This window comes from Pristiophorus japonicus, chromosome 1, assembly GCF_044704955.1.
Source record: "Pristiophorus japonicus isolate sPriJap1 chromosome 1, sPriJap1.hap1, whole genome shotgun sequence".
Lineage (NCBI taxonomy): Eukaryota > Metazoa > Chordata > Chondrichthyes > Pristiophoridae > Pristiophorus > Pristiophorus japonicus.
This window is the reverse complement of record NC_091977.1, coordinates 153,600,571-153,624,133: the sequence shown is the minus strand read 5'-3', so window position 1 is coordinate 153,624,133 and position 23,563 is coordinate 153,600,571. Positions and strand designations below refer to the sequence as shown.

General features: G+C 47.3%; 1 protein-coding gene across 13 annotated transcripts in view; it reads right to left on the bottom strand.

Moving 5' to 3' along the window:
• The window catches only part of pja2 (praja ring finger ubiquitin ligase 2), a 281,791-nt gene that overhangs the window by 142,189 nt on the left and 116,039 nt on the right, over positions 1–23,563 (bottom strand). The window contains exon 1 of one of the 13 annotated variants that reach the window (XM_070884078.1): positions 13,623–13,646. The exons of 11 other annotated variants lie outside the window; for them this stretch is intronic. The gene's annotated coding sequence lies outside the window, so the exon portion shown is untranslated. One more of the 13 variants, XM_070884055.1, reaches the window with a different exon arrangement.

Genomic DNA, 23,563 nt, shown 5'->3' with positions numbered 1-23,563 from the left:
AAAGTGGTGAAAGGGGACAGAGGTCAGTTGGAGCAACGCAAATCACCAAAATCTTCTCTTCTGACCAGAAAATTACAAAGCAGTGGACAAAATTTAGGCCTTGTGGTGACAAGGAAAATCTTCTCCAGTCCATCTATGAAAGATGGTGCCAATCTGCAAAGGAGATTATTGATGGTGTAACACTCTTTGTTGGACACAGGAGTGAGTGTCCTGCTATAAGTCAAAATGACAGCAAAACAGATCTGGAGGTGGTCCCAATCCAAGCACTGTTCTCCAACCAGGAAGAAGCCGACACTGGACTACTGCCTCACAGTACAGTTGTTGCCAGTTCCAGTGAGCATGACATCATAAACAGTCCTGACACTGATGTCTTTGTACTGTGCTTGGTGTTTTGCAAGGACATTGATGTCAGGCTCTACTTTCGCACAGGAAGAAACATCATGTGTACAATAGATGTTCATCGCATCTTTGATCATTTTGGAAAGATGTATGCGCTGCTCTGATTGGGTTTCACTGTTTTTCAGGATGTGAGTCAGTGAGTGCTCTGTATGGAATGGGGAAGGTGAAATCAGCAAAAGTCCCGATCGACAGCAAAGAGCACGGTTTGACAGCTGAGAAGTTAGGGATCTCATTTGCTGTTTCACAATCCCTTTGCAAACTCTACAGGCAAAGTGGATGCAGAGGTGTCAACCAGGCCAGATGTCAAATGTTCAAGACTGGAAGTTATGCAGAGAAGTGCTTGCCACCAAATAAAGATCCATTGTACAAGCATACACAGCGTGCCAATTACTACTCTGCAATTCACAAGCGATGTCTTGAAAACATGACGGATATCCTATCTCCAAAGGACCATGGGTGGAAACTTGAAGATGATGTACTTGTCATAGACTGGATGACACTTTGTCCAGCACCAGCAAGTGTAATGGAGCTTGCACATTGTTTTTTTTTTTTGCATGAACAGTGTGCACAAGGAAGGTGCTCGTCGTCTTCTCAACAAGCTACCTTGCAGACATCTGCTCGTGTGTAGGTTGTGAGAACGTTGTATCTCTGCTTGAGATTTCTAGGGCAGAGGAAACAGATACCCTTAATTCTGATGATGATTCATAGATTTGCATTCCTTTCCTGCCTCTAACTTTTTTCCAGATCTATTTTGTTTTTTCATTACTTCTATCTTTTAAACAAAATCAACACAGGTGCAGCTTCAAGTATCGGGAGTTCCGGAATGTTCCAGAATCCAGACCGATCGGTGGCAGGGTTGTCCAGAATCCGTAACATGTTCTGGAATCTGGACCAGACGATCCTGCCAACTGAGCCTCGCCACCGCTGCCCTTACCTCCGGGGCCTCCTTGCCAGCCCTGCCCGGCGTCCTCTTCGGCGGGGCCGGCCCGAACACCATCCTCGACGGGCCCAAACAGTTCCTCGGCAGGTTATTTCCCCCCCCCCGCCCTTTTTTACTGACGTTCCGAAATCTGGAAATACCCAAACCTGGGCTCAGGTGTTTCCGGATTCGTGACATCAGAAAGCAATCAAAAGTCCAGAATCCAGAACAGCCTCGGTCCAGAGGGTTCCCGATTTTAGACGCTGCACCTGTGCTATTATAATGGTTGACAAATGAGTGCAGATGTTCATCTGAAATGTCAATTAAGCGTATAAAATAAATGGTTGCAATGGTAATTTCTTTCTGAGCAATGGATATGAAAACAAAACTTAGATTTATGTGTAACTGCACCATTTGATGTGTCCAGACCTCAGTAATACCTCTTTTTACCAATTCTTACACTAGCCATGCTTAAAATTTTAGTAGTACTGATATGTCACCGTTGCTAGGGAAAAGAACGTCCATAGCAATCATTTTAATGTTTTTGGCCATTTCTCAATTTTCAGACTTGGGAACATTTGGTTTTTGCTTCAGATACATATGTTTAACATATTTAGCTTGGTTCTGGGTACTTTCCACACAGACTACAGAACTAAAAATCTAGGCAAGAAAACTGGCTTCTGCCTACGGTCTACTTAGCCGATTTTGTTCTCACACTGCTACTGCTCCTTTAATCCAGTGGGCTTCAATTTTGCTAACAAGTCTATTATTTGGCACTTTATCAAATGCCTTTTGAAAGCCCATATACATATCAACCCTCTGTTACTTTATCAAAGAACTCAATCAAGTTTGTCACACACTATTTGCCTTTAACAAAACTTTCCAGTCCTTTGGCACCACTCCCATGCCCAAGAAGAATTGAAAGATTGTGGTCAAAGCCCCGACTATCGCCACCCTTACTTTCTTCAGTAATCTAGGATGCTGAGCAAATAACCAGACAGCCCAGAGACTAAACATAATTTACGTTAACGCATTTCCCCATACCTTCGCCAGGGATTTGGTATCATCCACGAGGTTTAAGAACCAATACCTAGCCCTTGCCTGCCCAAATACAACATTTAGGTTTATACTGTCCTAACAATGTAACCCAAAACCCTATTGGCCTTCCTTATAGTTTTATCACACTTCTTGTAAATTTTCAATGATTTAATCAGCTGGGCCTGCTCAGTTACATTTAACATTGTATACACATGCCTGAGAACTACATTTATCCACATCAGAACATTTGCCATGCACAGCAAATCCCCAAACTTAACTAAAACCACCTGCCACCTTTTTATTTGATTTAAATCAACTCCCATGCACCTTTTTTTTTAAATCATCTGCAAACTGGTCAATTGTTCCATTAATGTCCTCATCCAATTCACTCAAGATGAACAGCAATGATCCCTGCAGGAAACCACTCACAACCTGGCCTCATGTGGATTGTAAGGGGATAAAAAATAGTCACTAAAGTGGATACTGAAACTCTTTAGAGTCTACCTGCAAAACAAACATTAAACTGTGCCACCCGACCTGGGTGACACACCAGGTGGTGAATTGATCGGACACATGGTTCAGATTGTATGTAAAACTAGTTTATGTAAAGCACTTATTCACTTACTTGAATGGATTTTAAGAAGGGGAAGCTACGCAGCAAAGCCCAATAGTTAATGAACCATTCGTTGTATTAAGCTTCACATAGACGCATGGAAATTTACTTATTCAGTACAGAACAAGGACAGTAAAATGGTTGTGAACATATATTATAGCAGCATGGGAACAGGATGGTAGTTTTGACTAGAGTTCTTGGGAGAGGGATAAGGAGGCACCACCTTGGAAAACAAAGTTAATCAACACGTTACGGATTGACTTCCATTTAAGATGATCCTTCGCCTATGAGTTTGCAACCAATTTCCTAACCAGCCTCTATCAGTCACTCATCCTCATCAAAAGAACTCAGATTTATGAAGCAAGATCCCAAAGACTTTTTAAACTCTTAATCTTCCATGCGATCAAAAATGTTTTCGCTGTGTTAAAAACCATTCAACTTTTCCGGTCAGCCAACAGCTGCAAAATTCAGTACTTTTACTGCAGATACTTGAGGGAAAAAAAAAAAGAGAACAGAAATAACAAGGATTCAAGATTTATGCAGCACAAGCAAATAAAGCTACAGACCTTCAGCAAAACCTTGTCACATGTAGCTGTAGTGTTGCTTAAGGCAAGATCAGTTGTGACAATCATAAGTCTGAAAGATGCTTCGACAAACTCATACTAGATTGTAGATAAAATGTGGCCCCAAAATGTGGTCAGATAAAAACTGATGCACAAGGAATAAATGGTGCATTTATTAAGTACCTTCTAAAATCAAAGCGTGACAGTCATGAAGGACTAATGTTGTAATTAGCCATCATCAACATCTTCACCGAGGAGTACCAAAGCATGGGCCTTACACTAAACATCCGTAAGGCACAGGTCCTCCAACAACTTGACCCCACCACACAGCACTGCCCCCCCGTCGGTCATCAAAATCCACAGCATGGCCTTGGACAACATGGACCATTTTCCATGCCTCCGGAGCCCATCAGCAAAGGCAGACAGACGACGAGGTCCAACAACGCCTCCACTGTGCCAGCACTGCCTTTGGTCACCTGAGGGAGTTTTTGAAGACCAGGACCTCAAATCTGGCACAAAGCTTATGGTCTTACAGGGCAATAGTGATATCCGCCCTCCTGCATGGCTCAGAGACGTGGACCATATACAGCAGACACCTTAAAGCACTGGAGAAGTACCACCAGAGCTGCCTCCGCAAGATCCTGAAAATCCATTGGAAGGATAGACACACCAACGTCAGGGTTCTCAATCAGAACAACATCCCCAGCTTCGAAGCACTGACCACACTTGACCAGCTCCGTTGGGTGGGCCACATCGTCCGCATGCTCGACACGAGACTCCCAAAGAAAGCGCTCTACTCGGAACTACTACATGGCAAGCAAGACCCAGGTGGGCAGAGGAAACGTTTCAAGGACACCTTCAAAGCCTCCTTGATAAAACGCAACATCCCCATTGGCACCTGGGAATCCCTGGCACAAGACCGCCCTATGCAGAGGAAGAGCATCCGGGAGTGCGCTGAGCACCTCGAGTCTCATCACCGAGAGCATGCAGAAAACAAGCGCAGATAGCAGAAGGAGCATGCAGTAAACCAGACTCCCCACTCACCCTTTCCTTCAACTACTGTCTGCCCCACCCAAGAGACTGCAATTCCCATATTAGACTGTACAGTCACCTGGGAAATATAGTGGAAACATAGAAAATAGGTGCAGGAGTAGGTCATTCGGCACTTCAAGCCTGCACCACTATTCAATATCATGGCTGATCATGCAACTTCAGTACCCCATTCCTGCTTTCTCTCCATACCCCTTGATCCCTTTAGCCATAAGGGCTACATCTAACTCCCTTTTGAATATATCTAACGAACTGGCCTCAACAACTTTGTGGTAGAGAATTCACAGGTTCACAATTCTGCGTGAAGAAGTTTCTCCTCATCTCGGTCCGAAATGGCTTACCCCTTATCCTTAGACTGTGACCCCTGGTTCTGGACTTCCCCAACATTGGGAACATTCTTCCTGTATCTAACCTGTCCAGTCCCATCAGAATTTTATATGTTTCTATGAGGTCCCCTCACTCTTCTAAATTCCAGTGAATATAAGCCTAGTCAATTCAGTCTTTCATAGGTTAGTCCTGCCATCCCAGGAATCAGTCTGGTGAACCTTCACTGCATTCCCTCAATAGCAAGAATGTCCTTCCTCAGATTAGATCAAAACTGTATACAATATTTAAGATGTGGCCTCACCAGGGCCCTGTATAACTGCAGTAAGACCTCCCTGCTCCAAAACTCAAATCCTCTCGCTATACGGCCAACATGCCATTTGCCTTCGCAGCCTGCTGTACCTGCATGCCAACTTTCAATGACTGATGTACCATGACAGCCAGGTCTCATTGCACCTCCCCTTTTCCTAATCTGTCGCCATTCAGATAATATTCTGCCTTCCTGCTTTTTCCACCAAAGTGGATAACCTCACATTTATCTACATTATACTGCATCTGGCATGCATTTGCCCATTCACCTAACCTGTCCAAGTCACCCTGCAGCCTCTTAGCAGCATCCTCCTCACAGCTCGCACTGCCACCCAGCTTAGTATCATCTGCAAACTTGGAGATATTACACTCAATTCCTTCATCCAAATCAATAATGTATATTGTAAAGAGCTGGGGTCCCAGCATTGAACCTTGCGGTACCCACTGGTCACTGCCTGCCACTCTGAAAAGGACCCGTTTATTCCTACCCTTGGCCTCATGTCTGCCAACCAGCTCTTTATCCAAGGGAAATTAAGGATAGTGTCAGATCCAAGGAAGAGGCATATAAATTGGCCAGAAAAAGCAGCAAACCTAAGGACTGGAGAAATTTAGAATTCAGCAGGGGAGGACAAAGGGTTTAATTAGGAGGGGAAAAAAAAAGTGTATGAGGGGACGCTTGCCGGGAACATAAAAACTGATTGCAAAAGCTTCTATAGATGTGTGAAAAGAAAAAGATTAGTGAAGACAAACATAGGTCCCTTGCAGTTGGACGCAGGTGAATTTATAATGGGGAAAACAAAGAAATGGCAGACCAATTGAACAAATACTTTGGTTCGGTCTTCACGAAGGAAGACACAAATAACCTTCCGGATGTACTAGGGGACCAAGGGTCTAGTGAGAAGGAGGAACTGAAGGATATCCTTAATAGGCAGGAAATTGTGTTGGGGAAATTGATAGGATTGAAGGCCGATAAATCATCAGGGCCTCAGTCTGCTTCCCAGAGTACTTAAGGAAGTGGCCCTAGAAATAGTGGATGCATTGGTGATCATTTTCCAACAGTCTATCGACTCGATCAGTTCTTATGGACTGGAGGGTAGCTAAATGTACTACTTTTTTTAAAAAGGGAGAGAAAACAGGTAATTGTAGACTGGTTAGCCGGACATCAGTTGTGGGGAAAATGTTGGAATCAATTAGTAAAGGATGAAATAGCAGCGCATTTGGAAAGCAGTGACAGGATCGGTCCAAGTCGGCATGGATTTATGAAAGGGAAATCATGCTTGACTAATCTTCTGGAAATTTTTTGAGAATGCAACTAGTAGAGTGGACAATGGGGAAACCAGTGGATGTGGCGTATTTGGACTTTCAAAAGGCCTTTGACAAGGTCCCACATAAGAGATTGGTGTGCAAAATCAAAGCACATGGTATTGGGGGTAATATACTGGCATGGATAGAGAATTGGTTGGCAGACAGGAAGCAGAGAGTCAGGATAAACGGGTCCTTTTCAGAACAGGAGACAGTGACTAGTGGAGTGCTGCAGGGCTCAGTGCTGGTACCCCAGCTCTTTACAATATACATTAATGATTCAGATGAAGGAATTGAGTGTAATATCTCCAAATTTGCAGATGACACTAAGCTGGGTGGCAGTGTGAGCTGTGAGGAGGATGCTAAGAGGCTGCAGGGTGACTTGGACAGGTTAGGTGAGTGGGAAAATGCATGGCAGATGCAGTATAATATCGATAAATGTGAGGTTATCCACTTTGGTGGCAAAAACACGAAGGCAGAATATTATCTGAATGGCGACAGATTAGGAAAAGGGGAGGTGCAACGAGACCTGGTGTCATGATTCATCAATCATTGAAAGTTGGCATGCAGGTACAGCAGGCGGTGAAGGCGGAAAATCGCATGTTAGCCTTCATAGCTAGGGGATTTGAGTATAGGAGCAGGGAGGTCGTACTGCAGTTGTGCAGAGCCTTGGTGAGGCCTCACCTGGAATATTGTATTCAGTTTTGGTCGTCTAATCTGAGGAAGGATGTTCTTGCTATTGAGGGTGTGCAGCAAAGGTTCACCAGACATGATTCCAGGGATAGCTAGACTGACATGAGGAGAGACTGGATCACCTGGGCCTTTATACACTGGAGTTTAGAAGGATGAGGGGATCTCAGAAACGTGTAAGATTCTGACAGGACTGGACAGGTTAGATGCGGGAAGAATGTTCCCGATGTTGGGGAAGTCCAGAACCAGGGGACACAGTCTTAGAATAAGGGCTAGGCCATTTAGGACTGAGATGAGGAGAAACTTCTTCACTCAGGGAATTCCACAGGTTAACAACTCTAACACAGAGAGATGTTGATGCCAGTTCATTGGATATATTCAAGAGGGAGTTAGATATGGCCCTTACGGCTAAAGGGATCAAGGAATATGGAGAGAAAGCAGGAAAGATGTACTGAGGGAACGATCAGCCATGACCTTATTGAATGGTGGTGCAGGCTCGAAGGGCTGAATGGCCTACTCCTGCACCTATTTTCTATGTTTTTGTGTCAATACATTACCCCCAATACCATGTGCTTTAATTCTGCACACCAATCTCTTGTGTGGGACCTTGTCAAAAGCCTTTTGAAAGTCCAAATACACCACATCCATTGGTTCTCCTTTGTCCACTCTACTAGTTACATACTCAAAAAATTCTAGAAGAATTGTTGAGCATGACTTTCCTTTCATAAATCCAGGCTGACTTGGACCAATCCGGTCACTGCTTTCCAAATGTGCTGCTATTATATCTTTAATAATTGATGCCAACATTTTCCCCACTACTGGTGTCAGGCTAACCGGTCTATAATTCCATTTTCTCTCACCGTCCTTTTTTTTTTTTAAAAAGTGCGGTTACATTAGCTACCCTCCAATCCATAGGAACTGATCCAGAGTTAATAGAATGTTGGAAAATGACCACCAATGCATCCACTATTTCAAGGGCCACTTCCTTAAGTACTCTGGGATGCAGACTATCAGGCCCTGGGGATTCATCGGCCTTCAATCCCATCAATTTCCCCAACACAATTTCCTGACCAATAAGAATTTCCTTCAGTTCCTCCTCCTCTCTAGACCCTCAGTGCCCTTATATCTCCAGAAGGTTATTGGTGTCTTCCTTAGTGACGACAGAACCAAAAGTATTTGTTCAATTGGTCTGCCATTTCTTTGTTCCCCATTATAAATTCATCTGATTCTGCCTGAAAGGGACCTACATTTGTCTTCATTAATCTTTTTCGAGGGACTGCCTATGATGATGAATTAGCAGGGATTTTCCCAACATGAAGAACTGGTTTATTACTTTGTGTAGAGTAAACAAGTAACTCACATGCACATTTAACCTGTACATGTAAATTGTTTCCATTTAACAACTTGCATTTATATGGTGCCTTGAACATAGGGAAACATCCCAAGGCGCTTCACAGGAGTATTAAGAGATTAAAAAATTTGACACCGAGCCGCACAAGTAGAAATTAGCGCAAGTAACCAAAATCTTGGTCAAAGAGGTATGTTTTAAAAAGAGAGTCTTGAATGAGGAAAGAGGTGGGGTGGTTTAGGCAGGTAGTTCTAGAGCTTGGGGCCGAGGCAATGGAAGGCACGGCCACCAATGGTTGAGCAATTATAAATCAGGGATGCTCAGGAGGGTAGAATTAGAGCAGCACAGACATCTCGGTTGGGGGGGGGGGGTGGGGGGGGTATGGAGCTAGAAGAGATTACAGAGCTAACATAACAAGATAGGGAGGGGCAAGGCCATGGAGGGATTTGAAGACAAGGATGAGAATTTTGAAATCGGGGCATTGCTCAACAGGAAGCCAATGTAGATCAGCGAGCACAGGGATGATGGGTGAGCGAGACTTGGTGCGAGTTAGGACACGGGTAGCCAAGTTTTGGATCACTTCTACGTAGGGTAGAATGTGGGAGGCCAGCCGGAAGTGCGTTGCAATAGTCAAGTCTAAAAGGCAACAAAGGCTCATTCCATCACTATATTGAGAGATCTGACTGCTATACAGATGTAAAGTTCCGCAGCTGTTCAGTCTTTGATTGATTTGTGCAAGGAAGTGTTTTTGTCTGGGCATCCCTACAACTGAACTCCCAGAAATGTTTTTTTTTTTAAAAAGTGGTTAAAAACAAGCAGCTTGTAAACAAAGGAGAATTTTTTAGATAGTTGCTGGTACTAGCAAAAGTGTTGGAGGTTCAAAGGAGGCCATAATTAAATCAAAAACCATTCCTACTAAAAAAAGGTAATTAACCCATTGCAGAATGAGATATACACGCACGCATTACACTTAGTATTTACTGATTTTGGAACCTCAGATATTCATCATCATCAGTCCCTCAAAGCAAGGATGACTTGCTTCCATGCCGAAAAGGGATGAGTTCACAGGTGTTTCAATGAAGGACCTAACATTCCAGATCCTGAACTACATATTGAAGGGTGGAAGATGCCGGTGCGTGGATTAAAAAAAAAACAAACATGTGGTGCCCATTGCACACCAGCCACCACACGGGCTTGACTGAGCTAGGTATTGGTCCAGTTGCAAGGATTACCCAAGACGACTGGAGACCAGTTCTGCTGCACGGACCTAATGCGCGCACACATCGCAGTGTGGGCTGGCCCATGCTTTCCCTGGGCCCTCACCTCTCCTGGGCCCCGATCACATCCCTCTACATTCTCTCGTGAGGACAGATAATCCGCTTCTTTATTCCTTATCTTGGGAAGTCCGGTAACAAAAAAAACACGAACTGCGAAAGCGCAATACTTCGTTGGCAGCAGTTGCGTCCATTTATTAATTAACCTTGTCTCATTGCACAATACTAGATCTAAAGTAGCCTGTTCCCCAATTGGTTCATTGATATACTGATCTAGAAAACTATCTTGAATAGATTCCATGAACTCGCCCTCTGCACTATTACTGCAAATTTGGTTTGCCCAGTCACCGATGTCTTATTATCTTTAAGCTCTGTCCCTTCATGACCCACTCTACTGTTTACTTTTATAAATCTTGGAGCCACACCAAAGTTACAAATGCTAACTCTTTCTTAAAAGTCAACCATGTGCCCCCTTGTTAAAGGCACGCTATCAATAAAGCCTGTAAATTAAGAAAGCTTAAATGAACTTTAACAAATTAAATTAAAATTCTATTTCTGGTGGTGATGATGCATTCCAGTCCCTCTGGTGCCACAAAGGTACAAGTGCTGACTCTTAAAATACTGGCAATTGCCAATTAAAAGTCAAGCATATGCCCTCTTTTAAAAAGGGGCACAACCAATAAAAACTGTAAATTAACAATTTTAACTAAAACTTGACCAACCAAATTAAAATTTGGTTTCTGGGGGTAATGATGCACTCCAGTCCCCACACAGGTACAAATGCTGACTCAGCTTCCTGCTCACAGTAATTAGTACCTATTCAGACAAACATTTATAGCTGATTGACAGTTAACTGCCACTGACAGGCAATGTCTGTTAATCACAAATTATTTTACAGTTTTTAAAGTTCCAAGTTAAATTCAAAATGTTAAATTTTAGTTTTTACACCTAGTACTCACCCAGTACTTTAGAGCCTTCCACTCTCTCCAAATTCTCAACACTACCATCTGTGCACTTCATTTAAGACCACTTTTGCATTGTAGTCAAATGCCACTGATTATTAGTAGATTAAAATTGCAAGTAGCTTTAAATTGACAGGAAGCATTCATTGAATAATTCATAATTACCCCAAATTCTTTTCCGCCATTTATAATGGCAAGTCGATATTGCCTACGTTCCATGTCTTATGCATTACCTCATCAAAATGTATCTACAAATTCTTAACTCAACTAGTTCAGGGGATGAAAAAAAAATGCAGATGTTATAACAAAATGGCTGGCAGTGATTTACAGGGTAGCAATTTACTGACCTGGCAAACCACAAGAAACTAATTATTGCCTTGACTGATTTGTTACCTATGCGATCTCCAACTGTTATTCTTTTCTGATGGCTACACAGCAGATATACAGTAGTATAGAATCACCACCACATTAGGTGAAATTGTAATGATGCTAAGATACTAAAATCACAATGATGAAGAAACAAAACTACATTACAATACATCATTCTATACACCTAGCATTTGCATTTATTTTCATGCAGGATGTTCATTAAATAGATTTCTTTCAAAATGATCAATACCAGTCAGTGCTGGGCTATAGATAACAGCTCTCTATTTTAGGTACCCAGCGTCAGCACTGAATAAACTTCCCTCTTCTCGATCCCAACTTGCCTACTTTAAATTCCAACCTTTACTGCACCACTAAGTGTTCAGTTTCTCAACATCAGCACTTCCAATTTATTTCATTTTAAAGTCCAATAAAGGTAATTTGTGAATCGGTTTCTGGCAATTAGGTAATCACAATTCAGCTAAGGTTATATACTATTTCTTGTATATAGAATGTCTGCAACGTAGAGAAAGATTAATTTTACTTTTCTGTGAAAAGCAACACTAAGCAAAGGAAAACTAGACATTCCTTTATACTATTCAGTCCATCAGGAAGATAACACTTTCCAAGAGTTAAAAAGCAGGGATCAGAATTAGCAGCAACTTGGTCAGGCTAAAATTGCTAAAGTTAGGAACTCTAGTTGGTTAACTGTACATTTTAAAACAGAACAATGGCAGAAATCACTAGTGGTATAGATGTCCCCCACCTTACTAGAACAATTCAGAGGGAAAAAACACCAGTATTGATGCTATTAATTGAAGCATCTCAAATTTGAGAACATCCACTCTGGTTACTTCATTTCAAGTGAATCATTAAAATCGTGGAATATTCAAATAAATCTGGGCAGACTTAAAGTATAAAGTTTACCTGTAAACAAATCAGTACCATTTTTGTCATGCTCCTAAAAATTATAGGTTTAATATTTGACAAACAAATTTAATTTTTAGCACAGGACTTGCAGTGGAAAAGACTGTAGTTTGGAAAAAAATAGATGCAACTTTGATTGCTAACAGCATTATAAATTGTATTAGTCTCCCAAACTCTAAACCTCTTCAGGACACAAAACAACAAATCATGAGTGATGCACAAGCACACCACCATCTTGAAACAGGCCAGGATCTTAATTACTTCTAGTTTCAGGCCATTGCCCCGAGACAGGTGCATAACTATTCAATTAAACAATTTAAGCAAAAAATTAGACATCATAAAGCAGATCTCCAGTACAAACAATTTAAGTTTAATGTTTTCATTAAGTTAAATGCAGATGGCTCTCCTATAGCTTTCCACATGAAAGGAGAATTATACAAGAGAACACATAATACAAGTAGGGAAGAATTTTGATCCTAATAGCCACAGGGAATGTGTCTGCTGCTAAGGTGGCACTGCATTTAACTGAACCTGTCCTATTAAAGTCACAACACTTAACTAAAACAGAGTAGAAATTGAACTTACAACTATGCTTGGGAGGGAACTGCTGTACAAAAAGGCTAATTTGGCACTAGACATGTAAGTAGCACATTATATAAAGACATCCCTAAATGATACAACCAATGTAATTCTTTTTAGAGTCCAGTCACCTTATGCTGACAGCCAAGGGGCACACAGCAAATATCCACTTGAATTCTCAAAACAGTAACCTCCTAAATACTTTGTTAAAATAAAAGAGCTGATTTAAACAGAGAACATGGGCTGATCCAATTCCATTCTCAAAACATTTACAATGAGAGAGCACTGTTGCACATTTCCTTGCCAGAAAATTCAAATCAAAGCCAGGTAATACATACAAAGTACCACCTGGCTCGAAGTTTTACTTTTAAGTACCATTTCAGAGCAATACGGACAATACAAATGCACCCCAATATATCAGCAGTAACTTCATATCTTAAGTATAGTGCCAAAACACACTTGGCGTTATAACCTTAACATATATTTTACCTTAGAGACCAACCCCACTTCCACCTATGCCAAGAATAGCTCAGCAGGAAATTTACAAAACAGCCCCTCAGATTCCATTTTCCATGTTTGGGTAACGTCCCCTCAACCTCCCTGGATTGTGGAGGCTACGCAAAACTAAAAGCTGCTGTTAATGGAAATCACGTTAGTGACACGGCAGCCATGACAATATTAAACAGCTGTTCCACGCTCAGTATTACAGATTACGCCTGTGGCCGTCTAAAATACGTACAGAAATAGAAGGCGATATTTTCCCCCGCTTCAAGCTTTAGGTTGTGCGACACATCCCCTCGGCCCGCCACTGACAGGACTCCAGAGGCTGGGAACAGACCAGGAACAAGTCAGATTTCTCCACTCATGAGCCTGTGACAGTGGCTCATGCTGTGGTTGTTGTGGCTGATTTGGTGGCAGTTACTTTCCCTGCCCCCGTCTTCTTCCACTTACTCACTCACCTCCGAGCAGTGTCACCCCCCACAGCAAAAAGCGCCGCGCGGCCCGCAATAAATAAACGTCACTGAGGAGCTGCCAGCCAATCAGCGCCCACACAGTAACTGAACGGGCGAGGAGGAGGGCCAGAGCAAAGGGAATTAGGGGGAAGTGGGAGAGGGAGTCATCGGGGAAGGTCATAGAGAGAAGGGAGGGCAATGAAGAGGACAATAAATGAGCAATAGAGGAGAAAAAGCAGAGGGGAAGCAATAAAAGACAAGGTCGAGCAATGAGTGGATGGCAGGAGAGAAACTCGCAATAGGAACAATTAGGTTAGGCAATAGGAGAGAAGAGCGACAATATAGGAGGAGAGGCAATGGGAGCAAGAAAGGAGATGAGGAGCGAAGAGAAGCACGGGAATGGAAAGGGCTGCAGAGTACAATGAGAAGACAGGCAATGATACAGAGACGAGGGAAGAGAGGGGGCATAGTCTTCCAGAAGGGGAGTAGAGAGAAAGTGGGGACAGAAAGGAGGGTAAATGGAGAGGGTGGGGGGGAGAGAGATTGTGAAGTGAGGAAGAGAAAGATGCACAGAAAGTAGGGAAAAAGAGGAAGAAGGGTGCAAGAGGAGAGAAGTAGAGAGAGAGTATTGAAAGAGAAATGGAGGGGAGAGAAAGTGAGGACATAGGGGAAGGACAAGAGAGAAGAGGATGGGGGAGTAGGGTTGGGGTTTTGGGGTGGGGGGAGTAGGGTTTTGGTTTTGGGGTGGGGGGAGTGGGTTGGGGTTTTGGGGTGGGGGGAGTGGGTTGGGGTTTTGGGGTGGGGGGAGTGGGGTTGGGGTTTTCGGGGGGAGAGTGGGGTTGGGGTTTTGGGGGGGGAGTAGGGTTGGGGCTTGGGGGGGGAGAGTAGGGTTGGGGTTTTGGGGGGAGAGTAGGGTTGGGGTTTTTGGGAGGGAGTAGGGTTGGGGTTTTGGGGGGGGAGTAGGGTTGGGGTTTTGGGGGGGGGAGTAGGGTTGGGGTTTTGGCGGGAGAGTAGGGTTGGGGTTTTGTGGGGGGAGTAGGGTTGGGGTTTTTGGGAGGGAGTAGGGTTGGGGTTTTGTCGGGGGGGTAGGTTTGGGGTTTTTGGCGGGGGAAAGGGTTGGGGTTTTTGGGAGGGAGTAGGGTTGGGGTTTTTGGCAGGGGGGGTAGGGTTGGGGTTTTTGGCAGGGGGGGTAGGGTTGGGGTTTTGTGGGGGTATGTATTTTTGGGGGGGTAGGGTTGGGGTTTTTGGGGGGTAGGGTTGGGTGTATTTTGGGGGGTAGGGTTGTTTTTCTTTGGGTGGGGTAGGGTTGTTTTATTCTTGGGGGTGTCGGGTTAGGGCTTTTGGCAAGGAGGGGGTAGGGTTGGGGTCTTTGGTGCGGGTTAGGGTTTTGGGGGGGTAGGGTTGGGGTTTTTTGAGAGGGTAGGGTTGTTTTTTTGGGGGCGTAGGGTTTGGGATTTTGGTGGGGAGGTGGGTATGGTTGGGTATTTTGGTGGGGATGGCGGTATGGTTGGGTTTTTTGGTGGGGGGTAGTGGGGGGGTTGGGGTTTTTGGCAGGAGGTAGGGTTGAGATTGTAGGGTTGGCGGGTGGAGGTAGGGTTGAGGGGGGTAGTGGTGGGGGTAGGGTTGAGGGGGGTAGTGGTGGGGGTAGGGTTGAGGGGGGTAGTGGTGGGGGTAGGGTTGAGGGGGGTAGAGTTGAGGGGGGTAGTGGTGGGGGTAGGGTTGAGGGGGGTAGGGTTGAGGGGGGTAGTGGTGGGGGTAGGGTTGAGGGGGGTAGAGTTGAGGGGGGTAGTGGTGGGGGTAGAGTTGAGGGGGGTAGTGGTGGGGGTAGAGTTGAGGGGGGTAGTGGTGGGGGTAGAGTTGAGGGGGGTAGTGGTGGGGGTAGAGTTGAGGGGGGTAGTGGTGGGGGTAGAGTTGAGGGGGGTAGTGGTGGGGGTAGAGTTGAGGGGGGTAGTGGTGGGGGTAGAGTTGAGGGGGGTAGTGGTGGGGGTAGAGTTGAGGGGGGTAGTGGTGGGGGTAGAGTTGAGGGGGGTAGTGGTGGGGGTAGAGTTGAGGGGGGTAGTGGTGGGGGTAGAGTTGAGGGGGGTAGTTGAGGGGGGTAGTGGTGGGGGTAGGGTTGAGGGGAGTAGTGGTGGGGGTAGGGTTGAGGGGGGTAGGGTTGAGGGGGGTAGGGTTGAGGGGGGTAGTGGTGGGGGTAGGGTTGAGGGGGGTAGTGGTGGGGGTAGGGTTGAGGGGGGTAGTGGTGGGGGTAGGGTTGAGGGGGGTAGTGGTGGGGGTAGGGTTGAGGGGGGTAGTGGTGGGGGTAGGGTTGAGGGGGGTAGTGGTGGGGGTAGGGTTGAGGGGGGTAGTGGTGGGGGTAGGGTTGAGGTGGTGAGGGTAGGGTTGAGGTGGTAGGGTTGAGGGGGTAGTGGTGGGGGTAGTGGTGGGGGTAGGGTTGAGGGGGGGGTAGGGGGGTAGTGGTGGGGGTAGGGTTGGAGGCTGTGAGTGGTGGGAAGGTAGGGTTGGAGATTGAGGGGGTGTGGTTGGAGATTGGGGGGGTCGGGTTGGAGATTGAGGGGGTGTGGTTGGATGTTGGCGGGGTCGGGTTGGAGGTTGGGGGGGTAGGTTTGGAGGTTGGGTGTGGCGGGTGGGGTTGGTGGTGGGGGGTCGGGTTGAAGGTTGGGGTGGTGGGGAGGGATAGGGTTAGAGATTGGCGGGTGGGTAGTGTTAGTGGGGGGCTGGGTGGGGTTGGGGCAGGTCGTGTTGGGGGGTAGAGGTTGGGGCGGGTAGTGTTGAGGGGTAGGGTTGGTGGGGTGTGGGTTGGGTTGGTGGTAGGGTTCGGGGGTGTGGGTTGGTGGGGTGGTGTTTGGGTTGGGGGTGGTGGTGTCGGTTGGGTTGGTGATAGGGTGTGGGGGGAGGAGTTGGGTTGTGGGGGTAGGGTTGATGGTTGCAGGGGGATGGGGGAGGAGTGGGGTGGGGATGGGGGAGGAGTGGGGTGGGGATGGGGGAGGAGTGGGGTGGGGATGGGGGAGGAGTGGGGTTGGGGGGGTGGTTAGGATTGACATGGGGACGGGTTGGAAGAGGGGAGTAGGGGTTGGGAGGGGTAGGGTTGGGTTGGGGTTGGCGGGGGAGGAGTTTGGGGAGGGTAGAATTGGGAGGTGTAGGTTGGGAGTGTGGGGTTGGTGGGTTGGATTGGGGGGTAGAGTGTAGGGTTGTGGGGGAGGGTAGAATGATTGGAGGTAGGGCTGGCAAGTGTTGGGGTAGGGTTGGGAGGGGGTAGTGTTGAGGGTTGCGGGTGTCGGGTTGATGGTTGGGGGGTAGGTAGGGTGTAGAGTTGGCAGGTGTTGGGGGTAGGGTTGGGAGTGTAGGTAGGGCTGATGATGGGGGGATTGGGCTGATGGTTGGGGGATTGGGCTGATGGTTGGGGGAGTTGGACTGATGGTTGGGGGAGTAGGGTTGATGGTTGGGGAGATAGTGTTGATGGTTGGGGAGGTAGGGGTTGATGGTTGGGGAGGTAGGGGTTGATGGTTGGGGAGGTAGGGGTTGATGGTTAGGGAGGTAGGGGTGGAGGTTGGGTTGGGGTGGTAGGGTTAGGGGTTGGGTAGGGGTGGGGGTTGGGGGTGGGGTTTGGGTTAGGGGTCGTAGGGGTGGGGGTGGGGGTGGGGTTGGGTTAGGGGTGAGGATTGGGTTGGGGGTGGTAGGGGTGGGGATTGGGTTGGGGGTGGTAGGGGTGGGGATTGGGTAGGGGTGGGGGTGGTAGGGGTGGTGGTTGGTTTGGGGGTGTTGGGGTGGGGATTGGGTTGGGGGTGTGGGGGTTGGGTTGGGGGTGGTAGGGTTGGGGTGGTGGGGGTTGGGTTGGGGGTGGTGAGGGTTGGGTTGGTAGGGTAAGTTTGGGGATTGGGGTGGAGTTGGGTGGGAGGGGTGGTGTTGGGGGGGGTAGGGGTGTGGGTTGGGAAGGGGTTAGGGATGGGGTTGAGAAGGGGTTTGGGGTGGGGTGGGAAGGGGTTTGGGGTGGGGTGGGAAGGGGTTAGGGGTGGGATGGGAAGGGGTTAGGGGAAGGGTGGGGTTGGAATTGTAGGGGTGTAAGGTTGGGGGGAGGTGTTGGGAGGGGTAGGGATGGGTGATAGGAGTCGGGGGTGGGGAATTGGGAGAGGTTGGGTGGTAGGTTTGGAGTGGTAGGGTTGGGGTTTGGGTTGGGAGGAGTAGGGTTGGAGGGGGTAGGGTTGGGAGGAGTAGGGTTGGAGGGGGTAGGGTTAGGGTTGGAGGGGGTAGGTTTGGGGTTGGGGACATTAGGGTTGTTGGGGGTAAGGTTGGGGTTTTTGGCGGGGGGGTAGGGTTGGGGTTTTTGGCGGGGAGATAGTGTTGGGGTTTTTGGCGGGGGGATAGTGTTGGGGTTTTTGGCGGGGGGATAGTGTTGGGGTTTTTGGTGCGGGGGGTAGTGCTGAGATTTTTGGTGGGGAGGAGGGTTGGGGTTTTTGGCAGGGGGGGCAGTGTTGGGAGTCTTGGTGGGGAGGGGGTAGGTTTGGTTTTTTTTGCGGGGGAGTGCTAGGGTTGGTGGTTTTGGCAGGGGGCGTGTAGGGTCGTGTTTTTTGGCGGGGGACGGCTAGGGTTGGGGGTTTTGGCAGGGGGGGGGCGTGTAGGGTTGGGGGTGGGAGGGTTATGGGGGAATAGGGCTGGGAGGGGTAGGAATGGAAGGGGTTGGCAGGGTGGGGGTAGGTTTGGCGGGTTCAGATGGTAGTGTTCGGGGCGTAGGGTTGGGTGGGGGATTAGGGTTGGGTGGGGGATTTGGGGCGTAGGGTTGTTGGGTGGGATTGGTGGGGGGTGTGAGTAGTGTTGGGAGGGTGTGGGTAGGGTTGGTGGGCAAGGGTTGGGGAGGGGTAGGGTTGCAGGGGTGGGATATGGTTGGGGATGTAGGTTTGGGGCTGTGTTGGTGGGGGGGTAGGGTTGTAGGTGAGGGGTAAGGTTGGAGGTGAGGGGTAGGGTTTCGGGATGGGATGTAGGGTTTGGGGGTGAGATTGGGGGGCTGATATAGTAGGGGGATAGGGATGAGGGTTGGCGGGATAGGATTGAGGTGAGGTAGGGTTGGGGGGGGTGTGGTTGGGAGTGGGTGGTGGTGTGAGGTTTGGGGTGTGGAGGGTTGGTAGCGGGAGGGTTGGTGGGGATAGGGTTGTTAGAAGGGTTAGGGGGGTAGGATTGGGACGGGACGGTTTGGAGGCGGTAGGGTTGAGGGTTGGGGGTAGGTTTGGGAGGGGGGGTAGGATTGGGAAGTTGGCAGGGTGAGGTTCAGGGGGGTAGGGTTGGGGTGGGACTGAGGGGGTTTGGGTTGGGGGGGTAGGGTTGATGATTTGGGTGTAAGGGGATAGGGTTGGAGGTGGTGGCTTGGGGATGGGGTGATGTGGAGGTAGGGTTGGGTGTTGAGGTATAGGGTTGGGAGGGGTGAAGGGTTGGGGGTGTAGGGATGTGGATTAGGGTTGGGAGGGTAGGATTGGGAGAGGGGGTAGGCTTAGGGGGGTAGGGTTGGGAGGAGAGGAGTTAGAGGGGTAAGGTTGGGTGGTGTAGGGTTTTGAGGGGTTAGGGTTGGGGGGGGTTTGGTTGGGGCATAGGGTTTGGAGGGGTGTAGGGTTGGGGGGTGAGGCGGGTAGGGCTGGCGGGTGGAGAGTTTAGTGTTGATGGTTGGGAGGGGTTGGTGAGAGGCTAGGGTTGGGAGGGGTTGGTGGGGAGCTAGGATTGGGGGTGGTAATGTTGGGGAGGGTCAGGTTGGAGGTGGTGGGTTGGGGGTGGGAGTAAGGGTGGTAAGGTTGGGGGTGTTGGGTTGGGGATGTATGATTGAGGGTTGGGATGGGGGTTGTGTTGGGGCATAGGGTTGCGGGGTTGGGATGCTGAGGTTGGGTTAAGGGGTGGTGTAGGGCTGGGGGGGTAGGGTTGGAGCTGGTGGGTTGCGGGTTGAGGGTTGTGGAGTAGAGTTGGGGGGATGGGATGTGGATAGGTTGGGGGTTGCTGGGGTAGGGTTGGGGATAGGGATGGAGGGGATAAGGGTTGGGGGGTAGCGGCTGGGGTAGGTTTGGGAGGGGTCGGGCTGGGGGTTGTGTTGGGTTGGGAGTAGTGTTGGGGGGTATGGTTGAGGATTCGCTGGTAGGGTTGGGGCCTTGGGGGTAGGGTTGGGTGGGGTAGAATTGGAGGTTGGGGGTTGGGGTGGTATGGTTGACGGTTGGGTTGGGGATAGGGTATGGTTGAGCGGGGGTTGGGAGGGGTTGAGTTGGGGAGGTTTTGGGCGGTAGGGTTAGGGGTGGTAAGGATGGGGTTGTCGGGTAGGGTATACGTTTGGGGGACTGGTTGTTTTAGGTGGGTGTTTGTGGACTGGCAGAGAATGAGAGAAAAGGGAAAGAAGCAGAAAGAGGAGAGACAGGCACAGACAGAGTGATTGAGAGGAGGAGCAGAGAGAAGGGGAGAGACCAGGCGGAGTAAAAGAAGATAGAAGCTGGGAATGAATAGAGGAAGCAGAAGTAAAAGAAGACAGTAGAGGAGGGAAGAGAGAAAGGAGGGAGAAGGGAAGGAAGATAGAGGTAAAGGAAGAAGAGAGAGGGAATGAGGGAAGAAGGAAGGGGAGTGGAACCCTTGATGCACTCAGTTTAAAAAATGCAAAAATGTGTGTACTGTGGGTGGAACTTCACCTAAAATTCAGTGTGGGACTCGGACTCCATAATTATTCCACTTAAATCAGGCTTGTGCATGCCTGCAGCATGTACTCCTGACTCCAAAAATGAGACATTGGAAAATGCAACACAATGTTATTCAGGGACACAAGTTTAGGCCGTTTTTCTGACCTGCACCAACCACCAGAGAAGTTCTGTGTCACTCATGGTGCCATGGAAATTGGAGTTAAGGTGCCGGGCACACAACACATGCTTAGCAATATGAAAATTCTTGCCACATAGAAAAACAATTGATAAGAGGCTAGTAAAGGAAATTGATACATGTGAAAGAAGTTAAGGCTTGAACATTTTTGTTCTTAATATTAAATTGTCAGCGGTGGCTCGGTTGGTAGCAGTCTCGCCTCTTGAGTCAGAAGGTTGTGGGTTCAAGTCCCACTCCAGAGACTTGAACACAAAAATCTAGGCTGACACTCTCAGTGCAGTACTGAGGGGGTGCTGCACTGTCGGAAGTGCCGTCTTTCAGATGACATGTTAAACCAAGTCTGCTCTCTCAGGTAGATGTAAAAGATTCCATGGCACTATTTCGAAGAAGAGCAGGAGAGTTGTCCTGGCCAATATTTACCGCTCCATCAACATCACTAAAAAACAAATACCACATTGCTGTTTGTGGGAGCTTGCCTTGTGCAAATTGGCTGCTGTGTTTCCTACATTACAACAGAAACTACACTTTAAAAGTACTTCATCGGCTGCAAGATGCTTTGGGACATCTTGAGGTTGTGAAAGGCACTATATAAATGCAACTTTTTTCTTTGGAATAGACCATAAAGAGTCTGGTGCCATCAATGTCAATTTCCAGCTAGTAATACTATAGCTGCGAACCTTAAAATGCATATTAATCAGAATATAATAGGAAAGTTGGTGTAAGTCCAGGGACATGATATTTTAAAGAGAAATGTATTTGTTATATCACCACTTGTATAGCATGCTGGAAAACGTATAGCATGCTGGAAAACATTCTTTGGGGAAAACAGAAAAGAATCTGTCAAAAAACCCCAATAAATAATTATTCACGTCCCATTTCTAAAACTCTGCATTCCTGCTGAAACAGAAAATGGTCTCAACATTAGAATGGAGTTTGAGTCTTCCCAACTCAGCCCTGTCATGTACATCACCATGTTCATAAAGTTCAAACAATTTTGTTGCTTATTAAACTTTTGTGATGCTGCTTTATCTCATCCATTTTTGGCTACTGGTCCCATGCATAGCTGGAAAAATGGGCTGACAGCTATCTCTCTCTCTCTTGGCCTACAACTTCTCAGTAATAGTACTTTTCTGCTCTAGCCTCATTAACAGCTTTTGCATCCCAACTGCTGCAGCCCATGCAGTGAAGGTACCCCCATAGTACTGTTGGGGAAGGAGTTCCAGGATTTTGACCCAGTGACGATGAAGAAACAGCAATATATTTCCAAGTCAGGATGGTGTGTGACTTGGAGGGGAACTTGGAGGTGATGGTGTTCCCATGTGCTTGCTGGCCTTGTCGTAGATGGTAGAGGTTGCGGGTTTCGGAGATGCTGTCGAAGAAGCCTCGGCGAGTTGCTGCAGTACATCTTGTAGATGGTACACACTCCATCCATGGTGCATCGGTGGTGGAGGGAGTGGATGTTTAAGGTGGCGGATGGGGTGCCAATCAAACAGGCTGCTTTGTCCTGGATGGTATCAAGCTTCTTGACTACTGTTGGAGCTAAACTCATCCAGGCAAGTGGAGAGTATCCCATCACACTTTTGACTTGTGCCTTGTAGATGGTGGAAAGGCTTTGGGGAGTTAGGAGGTGAGACACTCGCCACAGAATACCCAGCCTCTGACCTGCTCTTGTTGCCACAGTATTTTAAGTGACTGGTCCAGTTAAATTTCTGCCCAATCGTAACCCCCAGGATGTTGATCGTGGGAGATTCATCGATGGTAATGGCGTTGAATGTCAAGGAGTGGTGGTTAGACTCTCACTTGTTGGAGATAGTCATTGCTTGGTACTTGTGTGGCGTGAATGATAGCTGCCACTTATCAGCCCAAGCCTGAATGTCGTCCAGGTCTTGCTGCATGCGGACATGTACTGCGTCATTATCTGAGGAATTGCGAACGGAACTGAACACTGCAACCGTCAGTGAACAACCCCATGTCTGACTGGAAGGGATAAATTGTAGGAGTTGCAAATAGGTGGTCAGAACAATGCTGAAGATAGTGAACTCATCAGTATAAGGAGGGTCTGAGAAATTGCCTATGTATGTAACATTTGCTTATGTAGGTATAGCACAAAGCAATAACGCATTAAACTATATCCTTAACCTTAGTAACACTTAAACAACCGGAAGTCAGCAGTTTTTGATTAGAAGTATTGAAGGAAGAGATAAGGAAGCTGGTATTTTGGTACAGTTACTCCAGGCGACGAGCAGTCCGGGGTAGAGGGCAAATAATGGAACAACACAATGATGGGAGATGGACAGTTGCATATACCACTCAGAGCCAGTCTGATAAGAGTCGACAAATCAATGTAACTCCGCTGATAGCAATAGACCTATTGATGATTTTGTAGGAGGGTAGCTCCTCTTCAAAACCTGTCTAAATTATACTTGAAAACTTGTACTTCGGAGATTTAGACTGAACCTTCCCGTGCATTGCTCGTAATAAAGCCGGTAAACCTGAGGTTTCGTTTGTTTAATTCCGTGGTCGTTATACAGTGGGAGCTGGGCAAGGTGTCAATTAATTATATCAGTTAATGCACATCAAGGAAGAGAAGCCTTTTACCCCCAACAGACGGGCGAGGTGTTGATTAACTATATCAGTTAATCCACCCCGAGGGAGAGAAGCCTCCTTTTTACCCCTACATTTGGCGTCACGAACAGGATGCAGACTTTCTGACCTGGATGATGTGATACCTGACTGGCAGTGAGTATGATTTTGTACCACCTGCAGCTGTAGCATTGATGGGGAAGGAGGTAATCTGTATAAAGAATTAGGAGGGGTAATCTGTAGAACAAGTTATAGCGAACCACGGAAGGACTAAAACCAAGGTTGGGGATAGGTGTATTGCCTGAAAAAGAAGGAATACAACCTAAAAAGGGGGCTGGGACCACAGGATGTTTAGGAAAACTGGCCAGTGGTTTAAAATGAAGACCAAGGGGAGGTCTCTGAGATATGGACCAAAAGGGTCCCGGGTATAAGTGCTAACAGGGAAAAGACAAAAAAAGAAAAATGCTGGAAAAACATTGAATTCAAAGGACAGCTTGTTTTTTTATCAAAAGATAAAGACACAACCTTGAAGC